We start from the raw sequence: 15,002 nt of genomic DNA, 5'->3' as shown, positions 1-15,002 counted from the left end.
CTATCCTGAACGCCTGCCATTCGCTGAAAGCCGCCTCGTACGTACTCAGCGTCCGCGGTGCCACTGCCTTTCGTGCTAGCCTTGCTAGCCCAGCTTGATAATCTGCCAGATATAATCAGGACAGTGTAAACCCTCCGACCTGGCGTGTGGCGCGAGCGTCCTGAATCTACTCCACTGGAACCTGGAAAGCGCATCCGCAATCTCATTTTCCACCCCTGGGACGTGGCGTGCTATGAAGTCTATGTTCTTTTGCAAGCAGCGCAGCACTAGGTGCCTCAGTAGCCTAAGCGCTTGTGGTGATTCCGCTTTCTGGTTGCTTATCGCCTGTACCACCCCTAAGTTATCGCACCAGAACACTATGCTTTTGTTTGCCAACCTGTCTGCCCATAACTCCACCGCCACTATTATCGGGAAGAGCTCCAGCAGCAACATATTTTTTGTCCACCCGGCCGCTCGCCATGCCTCCGGCCAGGGCTGCGCACACCATTCCCCCCACAAGTAAGCCCCAAAGCCGACTGCCCCAGAGGCGTCGGTGTACAATTGTAGCCCTGTGCTGTGCACCGGCTCGGGTAGCCATACTCGGACCCCATTGAACCCCTTTAGGAATTCCAACCATACCCGCATGTCCTGCCTCAGCTCGCTTGATATGCGTATCTTATATCGCGCTTTCTTGACCCCGCAGGTCGCCTTCTCTAACCTGCGACAAAACACTTTGCCCATGGGAATGACCCTGCATGCAAAATTCAACAATCCTAACAGCGACTGCATCTGTTTAAGCGTGACTTTTTCCGCCCCTGCGCATTCCTGCAGCCTGCCCTTCAGCTTTTCTATCTTCTCTACCGGTAGGCGGCAAAGGCCAAGCTCCGTGTCGATCTCTATGCCTAGAAACGTTAGCCTTGGTGTGGGCCCCTCCGTCTTCTCTGCTGCTATCGGGACCCCTAGCTGACTGAAAAGCGCCTGCGTCGAGAATAATAGCTCCTTGCACTCCTGGCTGCCCTTAGGGCCCATTAGCAGGAAGTCGTCTAAGTAATGTGTTACCCCGCTCGCGCCTGTCCCTGCCCTTACGTACCATTCTAGGAATGCTGAACCGCTCGAAGAAAGCGCATGAAATAGAGCAACCCATTGGTAAGCATTTGTCTATGTAGTATTGCTCCCCTAGCTTAAAACCCATGTACTTGAAGGAATTTGGGTGGAGTGGTAGCAGGCGAAATGCGGACTCGATATCCACTTTCGCTTGCAAAATCTCTTCGCCGCAACCATGTACCATAGCTAGCGCCTGCTCGAACGATTGGTATGATACGCTACAAGCCTGGGGGTCTAGGGCATCGTTTATTGATTCGCCCTCTGGAAAAGATAGGTGCTGAATCAACCGGAACTTCCCTGGCTCCTTCTTAGGGACGACCCCTAGCGGTGAAACGCACAGCCCTTCTAGGGGCGGCGAGGGGAATGGTCCAGCCATGCGCCCCAACTGAATTTCCACGTCTATTTTGGCCCTGACCACCTCCGGGAAATCTCTTGCTGACTTTAAATTCCTCTTCGCTACTGCTGACACTGGCCTCTCTAGTGGCAACTTGAAACCCTCCATGAACCCCTTTTCCAAAAAGACCGCCTCCCCTCTTAGCAGGTAGCGGCCTAGCCAACGCTGTAGCGGTTCAGTATTTATTGGGGAGGGTGCCTTACTTATCCCCCCCTTTACCTTGGCCGCGACTGCAGTCTTTGGCTGGGTGATTTGCGTTGCAGCGCATGCATGTGTGTTTGTAACGGCAACCCGCTCCCCTGCTGCATAGGGCTAAATTAAACGCATAGCATTTTCCTTTTGCCGCGGGGCTACCGCCTGCTTTTGGCAGAAAGGGCTGCCTGCGCTCTGCCGCTTGCGCCGCCTGATTTTTGACTTCCAGCCAAACTTCTACGTCTTTCACCCCAAAGCTAATGACCTTCAACCCTCCTTGCTTTTTTCTAAATTTCTCGTCATATTGCCTCCAAACCCATGCTCTAGCCGTCATGTACATGCTATGTATCATGTGCATGTAACGGAGGATGTTCAAGGCTTCGGCCGGCCTTGATTCAATGTAGCATGCTGCGAAAACATACATACCCTCCGTCCAATGCGCGTAATCTCTCCGCGCCTCCTCCTCCCTTGCGCCCGCTGCCTTAGCCGCATCTAGACTGCGCTTCGCTTCCTCCGTCATTGCGAAGACGTCTACGAACTTCCCCTTACGTATACCATCCTTTATCTTTGGCCTAATCCCCCTCAATATTGCTGTATTGGCACAGTGCACCATGCTCTCTTGCGAATCTGGCCCCGCGTCCCCGTCTTCCCCGCTGCGCTTATTGCTACTCCTTTTGCGTTTAAAATATTTTCTGAACTGTCGCCGCCTAGATGAGTCGCTAGAGTCAGTGTATGATTCGCTACTGCTAGAAAAAGACTTTTGCTCACCTGTTCCTGAAGCCACGGGTGTCTGATTGACCTTCTCTGCCGCTCCGTTCTGTCCCTCGTCGCGCAGCGCGCCCGCCGCGACTTGATCCGCTGATGACCCGGTTGCCGGTTGTCTACCTTCTATGGAGGCTGGAACCTGTAAACTCACATAGGACATGTGTAACATATCCGCTGGTTGCGCCTGAGGGTGCTCCGCCTGGTGCCGCTGCTACTGCCCTTCTAGCGGCTGGGGGGCCTGTGCCCCATGCTTTTGTCCGGAGTCCCCTGCCCCCGCTCTACCGCTGGCCCCTGCCTCCATTGCTTGACCCTGCTGCTGCTAAGGCCCGCTCTCTAAGGGGAGGAGTAGGCCGCATGGCTGGTGTGTGGTTACTCCGTGGTGGGCTGCTCCTGGGTGTGCGTGCTGGCTTGCTGCTGTGGGCTGCGACGGGGTTGGGTACCATGGGGGTTGGGTACTGGTGGGCCAGTATCCCGGCCAATGTGGGTAATGGGCCGGGGGAAGGTGCAGGCCTGCCTGCCACCAGGGGGGGGGAGCACTGTGGGCTGCTGCCCCCACCCCAGCTGTTGCGTCGCCGCGTATTGCGGTTGGCTGTACGCAGCTTGCCCCGCCTGCGCTTGCGGCGTGAGGGTGCCCCGCGACAGTATTGGAGGGTACGGGTGGGTTAATTGCAGCACTGGGGGGTGTGTGTGCACGGGCTCCGGCGGTGGGGTCTGTCCCGCCGGAGCCGTTATCTGCGGCTGCTGTCGCTCTGGGCGCGTACCAGCTTGTGTGGGTACGCGCAGCTACTGTGCCGCGTCGCTGGGGGTGTAAGTGTGGGCTCCGGCGGTGGGGCCTGTCCCGCCGGAGCCGGGGTTTGTGGCTGCTGCTGCGGCTGGGCGGCGCCGAGCGTGACGCGATCCCTCGGCGCCGGAAGGAGGGGGTGTGTGGCCTGTGACTGGCTGCGGGCTGGCTCGCCGGAGCCTGCTTCCGGGCCGCCGTGCGCCAGCCACGTATGGAGGGGTGACGCGGGCGGCGGTCCCGCCGATCCCGGCCGGGGCCCTCGGGGGGAGCAGCGCCGCGTGGTGAACCGAGCGCTACCGCGTCTGCCTGGATGAGACGCCGGGGGGGGGGGGGGGGTGCATTCCTCCTGGGCCTGCGCATGCTGCGGTGTGGATGCTAGCTGACAGTGCTGCGTTTGTGGCAGAGCCTAAGTATATTTTGTGGTGAATATATGGAGGGGGGCTTAGATTGTGGGCTGCAGTGTGGTTATAACTGACGCGTAGGAGAGGGGGAGCGCGGGGAGGCTTAATAATGAAATTGTACTTATTCCTTTCCTTGATTCCAGGAGCTGTGAGGTGGGTGCCTTCTTGGATCCTTGATCAGCATGAAAGAGGGAGCCTGCCTGGCATTCCTGGTCTTTTGTACCTCCCAGGTAACTCTCCTCCCCTTTTTCCTATAGGATGCTGCTATGCTACCTGCTCTATCCCCCCCCCCCTCCCTCTTCCCTCCCCCTTTCTCCCATTCCCTGTCCCAGGCTCCTTCTTTTAAAAAACCCAGGACGCTTATTTATTCTCAGGCCTATTTGGCCCTCAAATTCTTTTATGGAGTTGCCCCTCGAGATATCTTGAGGGATTGTACTGAAGAGGCAGATGGAAATTGTGAAGAGACTGAAAATGTAACTCGGTGTTCTGCAGAAACTGATAACTTGAACTGAGTCAGTGGTTCTCAAACTGTGTGCCGTGGCACCCTGGGGTGCCTCAGGACACGTGCAGGGGAGCTCTGAGTTGGTGGTCCAGGACCAATTAAACAAATGTATGGTCAATGTAATAGGCTAAACCAGTGCTGGTGGCTGCCAATCATAACATATGTGGTCAAACAGAAGCAAATAAAATCTTGTCCCTCACCGATAATTACACCGTAGGGTGACATATAAACTAGAGATGTGCGGCGGGCACTTTTTCGTGTTTTGGTTTTGGATCTGGATCCCTGCTCGTGTTTTGGAACTGGATTGGTTTTGCCAAAACCACCCTTTCGGGTTTTGGTTTTGGATCTGGAGGATTTTTGGGAAAAAACACAAATACAGCTAAAATCACAGAAGTTGGGGGTATTTTTGATTCTACGGTATTATTAACCTCAATAACTTTAATTTCCACTCATTTCCAGTCTATTCTGACTGAACACCTCACAATATTGTTTTTAGGCCAAAAGGTTGCACCGAAGTAGCTGGTTGACCGAGCTAAGCGACCCAAGTGGACAACACAAACACCTTGCCCATCTAGGAGTGGCACTGCAGTGGCAGACAGGATGGCAGATTTAAAAACTAGGCCCCAAACAGCATACGATGCAAAGAAAAAAAGAGGTGCACCGAGGTTGCTGTATGACTAAGCTAAGCGACACAAGTGTGTGGCACAAACACCTAGCCCATCTATGAGTGGCACTGCAGTGTCAGACAGGATGTCACTTTTAAAAACTAGCCTCCAAACAGCACACGTTACAAAGAAAAAAAGAGGTGCACCGAGGTTGATGGATGACTAAGTTAAGCCACCAAAGTGGGCGGCACAAACACCTGGCCCATCTAGGAGTGGCATGCAGTGGCTGAATGTCAATTGGAGTAAGCCATTGTGCGATGATGTCCCTCAGTTTCCTTAAGAGGTTGTCAGCGGTGTGCCTCTTACGGAAACCGGTGATACACAGCGTAGCCTGCCTAGGAACGAGTTGGCGTTTGTAAGATGCTGCTACTGGCGCTGCTGCTGTTGTTGCTGCGGGAAGCAATACATCTACCCAGTGGGCTGTCACAGTCATGTAGTCCTTAGTTTGCCCTGCTCCACTTGTCCACATTTTTCAGGACACTGAAGACACTTTTCTTAATGTCCCTGTACAGTCCAGGAATCGCTTTCCTAGAGAAGTGGAATCTAGATGGTATTTGGTACCGGAGACACACTACCTCCATCAATTGTCTAAGTCCCACTGCACTAACGGTGGATACCGGACGCACCTCTAACACCAACATAGCTGTCAAGGCCTCAGTTATCCGCTTTGCAAAAGGATGACTGCTGTGATATTTCATCTTCCTCACAAAGGACTGTTGGACAGTCAATTGCTTAGTTGAAGTAGTGTTGAAGTAGTACAAGTGGTCTTCTGACCTCTCCTCTGGGATGACTATAGCTGAGGGTCCCCTCTTTCCAGGGGTACCAGATTTTTTAAAATCGGCCCTGGCGAACCAGAGATATCTGACTTGAAAGCAGTGGTCCCCATCCAAGCCTGTTAATTGCTCTTCCCAGCCAGATATCTCGGGTTCTGTATGACCTACAGTTTTTATGAGGGTAAACTCCAAAAGCTGGGACTCTCCCCTTTTGGTGGATACTGGCAGCTTGTATCTACTATGCCCAGAACCAGAGATATCAACCTTCAAGCAGCTGGTCCCTGCTCCAGATCCAAATGCCTAATATACAGTTTTAGATATTCATTGGTGAATTGCTCTGGCTCCTGAACTCTGATCGCCAAGTGCCCAGAACCTAGTTTTTTATCCCATTCAGAGCCAAGAAATATATTTTCAGGAACTTGAGATATCTGCAGTCAAGCAAGCTGCCCTCCCACTGGAAAATGATAAATAATAAGCCAACTCCACTATCCACCCCTCCCCTACATATTAAAAAACCACTACCACCCCGGAAGTCATGTACCAGGGCTTCTTAATTCAGCTCAATGCCCCCTTCTACAGTTTAGCCCCATCTGTGCAGTAAAGGAGTAATTAGCAGAAATTACTGCTAAAGGTCCTACATGGTGAGCATAAGATAGGCCCCCCCCCACCACCGCCAGGGGCCTACATTGCTGTTAAGATGGCCCTGGCAGTACCAGTGGACTTGTCTTATACGGCAGTACCAATGGACTTATGCGGCAGTATCGCTGGACGTATACGGCACTATCACTGGACTTCTACGACAGTACCACTGGACTTATACGGCAGTACCACTGGACTTATACGGCAGTACCACTGGACTTATACGGCAGTACCACTGGACTTATACGGCAGTATCACTGGACTTATACAGCAGTACCAGTGGACTTATACGGTAGTACCAATGGACTTATGCAGTAGTATCACTGGACGTATACGGCAGTATCACTGGACTTATACGGCAGTACCACTGGACTTATACGGCAGTATCACCAGACTTATACAGCAGTATTTATTATTATTATTATCCTTTATTTATATGGCGCCACAAGGGTTCCGCAGCGCCCAATTACAGAGCACATATGCACATAATAAAACAGGAAAACAGTGACTTACAGTTGAAAACAATTTAGGACAAGTACAGGGTAACTAATACTGCATTCAGACCGCAAATGCCGGATCTTACCCGGTAAGACAAACGTGTACTTACCGGGTGGGATCCGGCATTTGCGCTCCGCTGCTGGCTTTCCGACCCGGCAATATACCGGGTCGGTTGCCATAGCAGCGGAGGGAGCAGCAGGGGCGGGGGTGGAGGCGGCGCCGGGAGATGAGCTCATCTCCTGCGCCGCCTCTCCCTATGCTGTGAATGGGAACCGTGTCGCATCGACACGGCTCCCATTCACACCGCACCTGACCCGGTAATCAACCCGGGTAAAACCCTTCTTTTTTACCGGGTTGAATTACCGGGTCAGGCGACCCGCTAAATCGTCAAAGGACCTTTCACATCGTACACTGACCCGGTTCGACACGGCAATATGTAGTGTCGATACCGGGTTATTTGTGTGATGTGAAAGGGGTATAAGCATAACTACACCAGTAAACGACAGAGATAAGTTCCAGGTGGCCAAAAAACTGCGTGATTTGGGCAGTTGAGAATTATAAAAGTAAGAAAAGGGTGAGCACATGAGGGAAGAGGGCCCTACTCATGAGAGCTTACATTCTGAACTTATAGGGCAGTACCACTGGACTTATACGGCAGTATCACCAGACTTATATGGCAGTACCACTGGACTGGACTTATACAGCTGCAGCACTGGATTTATGACAGCACAGGACACCACCACGGGGACTGGACTGATGCAGCACAAGACAAGACACCAACACTGGACTTATGGCAGCACAGGACACCACTACAGGACTGATGCAGCACAACACACACAGCACCACTGCACTGGACTTATACAGCAGCACTGGACTTATGGCAGCACAGGACACCATCACTGGACTGATGCAGCACAACACGCACAGCACCACTGCACTGGACTGGATTTATACAGCAGCACTGGACATATGGCAGCACAGGACACACCACTGTGACAGGACTGATGCAGCACAAGACACCACCACTGGACTGATGCAGCACAAGACACCACCACTGGACTGATGCAGCACAAGACAACACTGGACTGACACATAAAAGCAGGTTGCCACATTACTTTCCCGCACAGACTCTGAAGAGACACGTCCTCTCGCTACACTCTCCAGGACTGGAGAGAAAATGGCGGTGACACGCATCTCCTTATATGGAATCCAAAACCCGCGAGAATCCGACAGCGGGATGATGATGTTTTGCCTCGTTCTGGTTTTCGAGTCTGGGGTGAAGTCCCGAGCCGGGCTCGGGACGTGAAGTTCGGTGGGGTTCGGTACTGCCATATAAATCCAGTGATCCTGCTGTATAATTCCAGTGATCCTGCCATATAATTCCAATGGTACTGGCATATAACTCCAGTGACCCTGTCGTATAATTCCAGTGGTACTGGCGTATAAGTCAAGTCCAGTGATACTGCGTTTATGTCCAGTCATACTGCTGTATACAGTATGTCCATTGATACTGCCGTATATGTCCAGCGGTACTGCCGTATATGTCCAGCGGTACTGCCGTATAAATCCAGTTATCCTGCCGTATAATTCCAGTGGTACTGGCGTATAAATCTAGTCTAGTGATCCTGCCGTATATGTCCAGTGGTACTGCCATATATATAGACCCTGTTGCAAAGCGGATTACTGAGGCCATAACAACTATGCTGATTTTAGACGTGCGTCCGGTATCCGCCATTAGTGCAGTGGGACTGCAGTGCCACTCCTAGATAGGACAGGTGTTGTGCCGCACACTTCGGTCGCTTAGCTTAGTCATACAGCTACCTCATTGTCCTCTTTTACTTCTTGGCATGATGTGCTGTTTGAGTACTATTGTGTTTTGAGTGCCATCCTGTCTGACACTACAATGCCACTCCTAGATGGGCCAACTGGTTGTGTCGCTTAGCTTAGGCATACAGCTACTTTATGCCACCTCTTTTTCATCTTTGCATGATGTGCTGTTTGGGGCCTTTTTTTTTATATCTGCCCTCCTGTCTGACACTGCAGTGCCACTCCTAGATGTGCCAGGTGTTTGTGCCGCACACTTATGTCGCTTAGCTTAGTCATACAGCTACCTCGGTGCACCTCTTTTTCATCTTTGCATCATGTGCTGTTTGGGGCATGATTTTTTAAAGTACCATGCTGTCTGACAGGACAGAGAAGATCAATGTGGCAGTCCCATTCTCGATGAGGTGGTAGTTTATCTGCCCCTCCTTTACTGAAGATGTCCGCAAAGGCATGGTATGGCTCCGGCAATGTTTCCGGAATGGGAACTTCGGCTTTGCAGACAGGAATGACTTTTTGCAAGCACCGGGAGTGATATGCCGGTTCCCAGGAAAGAATTTCCATGGTATTCCAATCCAATTGAGGATTATGCTGCTGAAGCCATGGAAGGCCGAGAACAATTGGTTGAGAAGACTTTCGTAATACAAAAAAAAGAAAGAACTTCGGAATGGAGTATTCCTACAAGGAGACTCAAAGCACAAGTTTCTTGGGTGATAGTCCCGTGGGAAATAATACTCCCATGTACAGTTAAGGAAGCTTCTGAACTGGTATGTTATACTGCTGAAAGTTCTCTGCTGCGCCGGAATCCAACAGGGCCAAACAGGCTTTGAGGCCGGTGGGAAGCTGCAGGGATACCAAAATGATTGAATCCTACTTACTTGGAGAGACTCTTTGGACTCCTAGATTAAGCCCTCCTTTGGAACCTAGGACCGCCCGTTTCCCGGACACTTGGAACAGGCAGAAACTAAATGACCGCTTTCTGCACAATACAGACATATGTTCTGTTGTAAACAGTGCTGCCTTTCCTTGGCAGAGAGCTTGAAATGATTAATTTGCATGGGTTCAACATCCAAATCTGGGGAGCTAGGACGAGGAGCTGGACGAGGCCGAGCCCTCTCAAGGCAGTATCTCTTGCGACTCTGTGTTAGGAAGCGCAAATCAATGTTATTGTACAATGACATAATGTCCCTGAGGGTTGTTGGTAAGTCACAGGAGGCCAATTCATCCTTGAGTGAGAGACCATGCCAAAAAGACGCGATGAGGGCTTCTTCGTTCCACTAAATTTCGGAGGCTAAAGTCTGGAACTCAATAATATTTTGACCAATGGTCCTGGAACCTTGGCGAATCCTCATGATTTCTATAGAGGCAGAGGTAAGTCGACCTGGTTCATTGAATATTCCCTGGAACGACTCCAGAAATTTGGAATAGTCACTGAGAAGGGGGTCTGACCTTTCCCACATGGGTGACACCCACTCCAGGGCTTTCCTGGACAACAGGGAGACAATGAAGGCCACCTTAGTCTTGGGAGTAGAAAAGTTCTCAGGCTAGAGCGTGAAGTGTACATCACAGGGGTTGAGGAACCCTCTACACTGTTTAGGGTTCCCATCAAATTTTCCAGGCATTGGAAGGCGAAGGGTCTTGGTTACCCCAAAAGGATTCTGCGGCAGATCACAAGCTGAGGAGCCTGTAGTAGAAGAGGACAGGGATGACAGAAACCCATTTTGTTGGGCAGATAATTCTTGTAAGCCTTTTACCATCTGACGCTGTACTAACTCAAATTCTTCCAGATGAGCTGCTATTGCTTGAAACAGATATGAACTTAACCCAGTACTGATAGCCAGATCCATTGGGTCAGTGCTTACTGTGACGGCTGAGTTAGGTTGTGCACCCGGACTAGTGCTGGACACTGGGTCTGGTCTTGAGCACTGTGGGCAGAACTGGGCTGGTTTAAGAATTGGTCTGCTCATTCAGGCGCTGCAGTCAGGCAGTATGAACTGTGATGGTAGGTGACCGTCTATGGGTACTGGAACACTGATGGTGGGAGCCACCAGTGCAATGGGTAGCTGGGAAACACCTATAGAGTCACGTGAGGACTGGTGAGTAACAGAATGCTGGGAGGACCAGCAATGCAGGAGAGGCTCGGGTCACTGGCTGGAACCAGTCTGGTAGCTTTGAAGAGGTAGAAGTCTATGGAAATGACTGTAGACAAGAACCGAGGACATCAGCAATAACTGTAGAAGAAGCTGAGGGCATCAGCAACAATGGTGGATGAAACTGTGGAGGGAGCTGGGGGTATCAGCAATACTTGAGGACGAAGCTGAGGACATCAGCAATACTCATAGATGAAGTTGAGGATATCAGCAATACTCGTAGACGAAGCCGAGGATGTTGGGATGCCAGCTATCAGTATTGTGATGCCAGTATCCCATGCGGCGTTGGTATCTAGATGCCGAGATTGAGATGATCTTCAGGATCCCGGCGTCGGTATATCAACTGCCGGGATCACGTCCGTCGGGAAGATAGCTGCTTCTCGTTTTAAGCACCTGGCACAACAATCGTCATGCATTAGAGCATAAGGGGTAAGGTGTGCTTGTCTCTCTGGAATCTGGATAGGGCCGTCTGAACATTTAGTTTCTAGCTGTACGCTTGGCTGTAATAATGACTAAGTACATCATTCAGAGATGAATGCAGACCGTCGCATACGCAGCCAGATCTGCGTCCGTCTCCTGACATGCTGGGAGCCCGCCGAGCACAGAGCAAGGCCGCCATGTGTGATACTGCCTCATGATGCATCCACAATTTAATTGCAGATGTATTGAATTACGGTCGACGCCTGCTTGCGCTGCCTGGCTGCGCCGGCAGGCAGTCCGTCGCCATTTTTTTTATCAGAGTGCCTGTGTGTGGCGTCATACAGCCGCCCTGAAAAAGCAGCCGACACGCCCCTGTGTTGCCGCCCCCAGAAGGCCGCCGCAGCCAATCACCTTGCAGCTGAATCCTTCCAGGATACGGCTGCAAGGTGTAGGTTTGTGCACGCAAACTGCAGCTGGTGCACGTGGGCAGAACCCCTGGATGCTGCCGCTGAGTGCGAACACGCAGCTGCATCCAGGTCTGAATGACCCCCTAATGACCACCTATTCTCATGTAGAGTACATTACTTACATTTATTGCATAAAGCAGAAGGTTAGAGACCCACCCATGTCTGATTCTCCAGCTCACATCTGACTGCTGCTGCGGCCCACAGTTTAGGAGAAGTTCAGTCACTAAGAAATAACTGTAATCCGACTTCCTCTTATACTTCCAATTCCCCAAATCCATATTACATATAACAATGACGCCCTCACTCATATTTCCAGCAATATTTTAATGTTGTTTTCAAATTTAAACATTAGACTTATACAAACTCATCTGATTTATATCTCAGAATATTGGTGGAGCAAATTATGGACAGTGGCCCTCAATCCGAGTTGATGCCTCGCTAGCTACTTTTAGCAGCCATGCAGACGCTTAGTCCCCGCCCACGGTGGAGTGTATTTTCGCTTTGCAAGTGTGCGAACGCATGTGCAGCCGAGCTCTGCAAAAACATTTTGGGCAGTTTCTGAGTAGGTCTGAACTTACTCAGCCGCTGCGATCACTTCAGTCTTTGGGTGGAATTCAACTGTTTGAAAAGTCGGTTGGCTGTCTGTCCTGTCTATTAGATAGGAAAAAACAGACACCCAACTGACTTCTCAAATATTTGAATTTCCCCCTTTTTGTTCCAGGAATTGACGTCAGACACCCGCCCTGGAAACGCCTGCGTTTTTCCAAACACTCCCAGAAAACGGTCAGTTGCCACCCACAAACACCCTCTTCCTGTCAATCTCCTTGCGATCAGCTGTGCGAATGGATTCTTCGTTAAATCCATCGCCCAACAACGATCCGCTGTGTACCCGTGCGACGCGCCTGCACACTGTGGTGCATACGCATGCACAGTAGTTACCTGATTGCTGCGCTGCGAAAAACTGCAGCGTGCGATAGGGTCTGAATGACCCCCACTGAGGAGAACATTTAGGAACAATCGTGTTTGCCCCAGATTGCATTCAGGATTTTGAACCGCAAAACACAGACAAATCTGCAAATAGAGGTCAATACGCCATGGAACCAACTCGCAAGTACTTTCAATTGAAAAGAATGCAACACGGAAATTTACTAAGAATTGTATTTATAAACACAGAGCAAACTCGGACCAAAATATTCCTCAGGAAGTGGGAACCCCCACAATAAAGCCACCCCTACCCCCTTGAGTATACACCAGTTCTGTTCCTGTGGTAGTGGTCGTTGTTTGGCTTACAGGAACACACGTGGGTTCACCCCTACTAGTGGAGACCGGTGCTGGCTCTTAAAATACGGATGATCCCTATGCAATTTTTCTCCTTTATTTTTAGAACCAAAATGGGTCAAAGAGCCTGGGGCTGGTTATGCTTTTGGGTGGTGACCCCATGCAATTTTTTGGATTTTAGCTTTTTCTTTACTTTTACACACAGAGAAGCACAGCAAAGAGCACACTGATCTGCACAGGCTTCTCCAAATACGCAGCTCACAAGCAGGACTTTAGAATTCAGGCACAAACACGACTGAACAAGCACACTGTTAAACAGGACTAAGGCCCTCATTCCGAGTTGTTCGCTCGCTAGCTGATTTTAGCAGCATTGCACACGCTAGGCCGCCGCCCTATGGGAGTGTATCTTAACTTAGCAGAATTGCGAACGAAAGATTAGCAGAACTGCTAATAAATAATTCTTAGCAGTTTCTGAGTAGCTCCAGACCTACTCACAGATTGCGATCAGCTCAGTCCGTTTAGTTCCTGGTTTGACGTCACAAACACGCCCTGCGTTCGGCCAGCAACTCCCCCGTTTCTCCAGACACTCCCGTGTTTTTCCCTGACACTCCCGGAAAATGCTCAGTTACCACCCAGAAACGCCCCTTTCCTGTCAATCATACACCGATCAGCAGTGCGACTGAAAAGCGCCGCAGGATCCAGAGCAAAACTACTAAGTTTTTTGTTAAATAACTAAGCGCATGCGCCCTGCATGCCTTGCGCATGCGCATTTAGCAACAAATCGCAACATAGCGAAAATCGGCAACGAGCGAACAACTCGGAATGACCCCCTAAGCACGGGCAAGGCCGGGCCAAGCCTAATTTTTTTTATGCGACTATATATTTTGGTGCCCCTTAGTGGAATATATAGGAGCGTGGCTTCATGGGGAAGGGGCGTGGTCACAGAATAGTATCAATTCACATTACACAGTAGAGCCGCTTATACACATTACACCCCAGTAGAACAGCTTATGCACATTCACCACAGAAGAGCCGCTTAGGGGCCTACTTCTGAGTTGATCGCAGCTTCAAATTTGTTAGCAGTTGGGCAAAACCATGTGCACTGCAGGAGGGGCAGATATAACATGTGCAGAGAGAGTTAGATTTGGGTGGGGTATATTCAAACTGAAATCCAAATTGCAGTGTAAAAATAAAGCAGCCAGTATTTACCCCGCACAGAAACAAAATAACCCACCCAAATCTAACTCTCTCTGCACATGTTATATCTGTCCCCCTTTCAGTGCACATGGTTTTGCCCAATTGCTAACAAACTTGCTGCTGTGATCACCTCAGAATTACCCCCTATATACATTACACCCCAGTAGCACTGCTTATACATGTCACACCCCAGTACAGCTGCTTATACACGTCACACCCCAGTAGAACCGCTTATACACGTCACACCACAGAGGAGCTGCTTATACACGTCACACCACAGAGGAGCGGCTTATACATGTTACACCCCAGAGGAGCTACTTACACACGTCACACCCCAGAGGAGCTGCTTGTACACATCACACCAAAGAGGAGACGCTTATACATGTTACCCCCCAGAGGAGCTGCTTATACACGTTACACCACAGAGGAGCGGCGTATACATGTTACACCCCAAAAGAGCCGCTTATATACATCACACCACAGAGGAGACGCTTATACACGTTACACCTGAGAAAAGCTGCTTATACACATCACACCACAGAGGAGCTGCTTGTACACATCACACCACAGAGGAGATGCTTATACACAGTACAACCCAGAGGAGCTGCTTATACACGTCACACCACAGAGGAGCTGCTTGTACACGTCACCCCACAGAGGAGCTGATTATACACATCACACCACAGAGGAGCTGCTTATACACGTCACCCCACAGAGGAGCTGATTATACACATCACACCACAGAGGAGCTGCTTATACACGTCACCCCACAGAGGAGCTGATTATACACATCACACCACAGAGGAGCTGCTTATATACATCACACCACAGAGGAGCTGCTTATACACATCACACCACAGAGGAGCTGCTTATACACATCACACCAAAGAGGAGACGCTTATACACGTCACACCACAGAGGAGCTGCTTATACACGTCACCCCACAGAGGAGCTGATTATACACATCACACCAAAG

Source organism: Pseudophryne corroboree, chromosome 2 (genome assembly GCF_028390025.1).
Source record: "Pseudophryne corroboree isolate aPseCor3 chromosome 2, aPseCor3.hap2, whole genome shotgun sequence".
Classification (NCBI taxonomy): Eukaryota; Metazoa; Chordata; class Amphibia; order Anura; family Myobatrachidae; genus Pseudophryne; species Pseudophryne corroboree.
Note: the sequence above shows the minus strand (reverse complement) of the source record.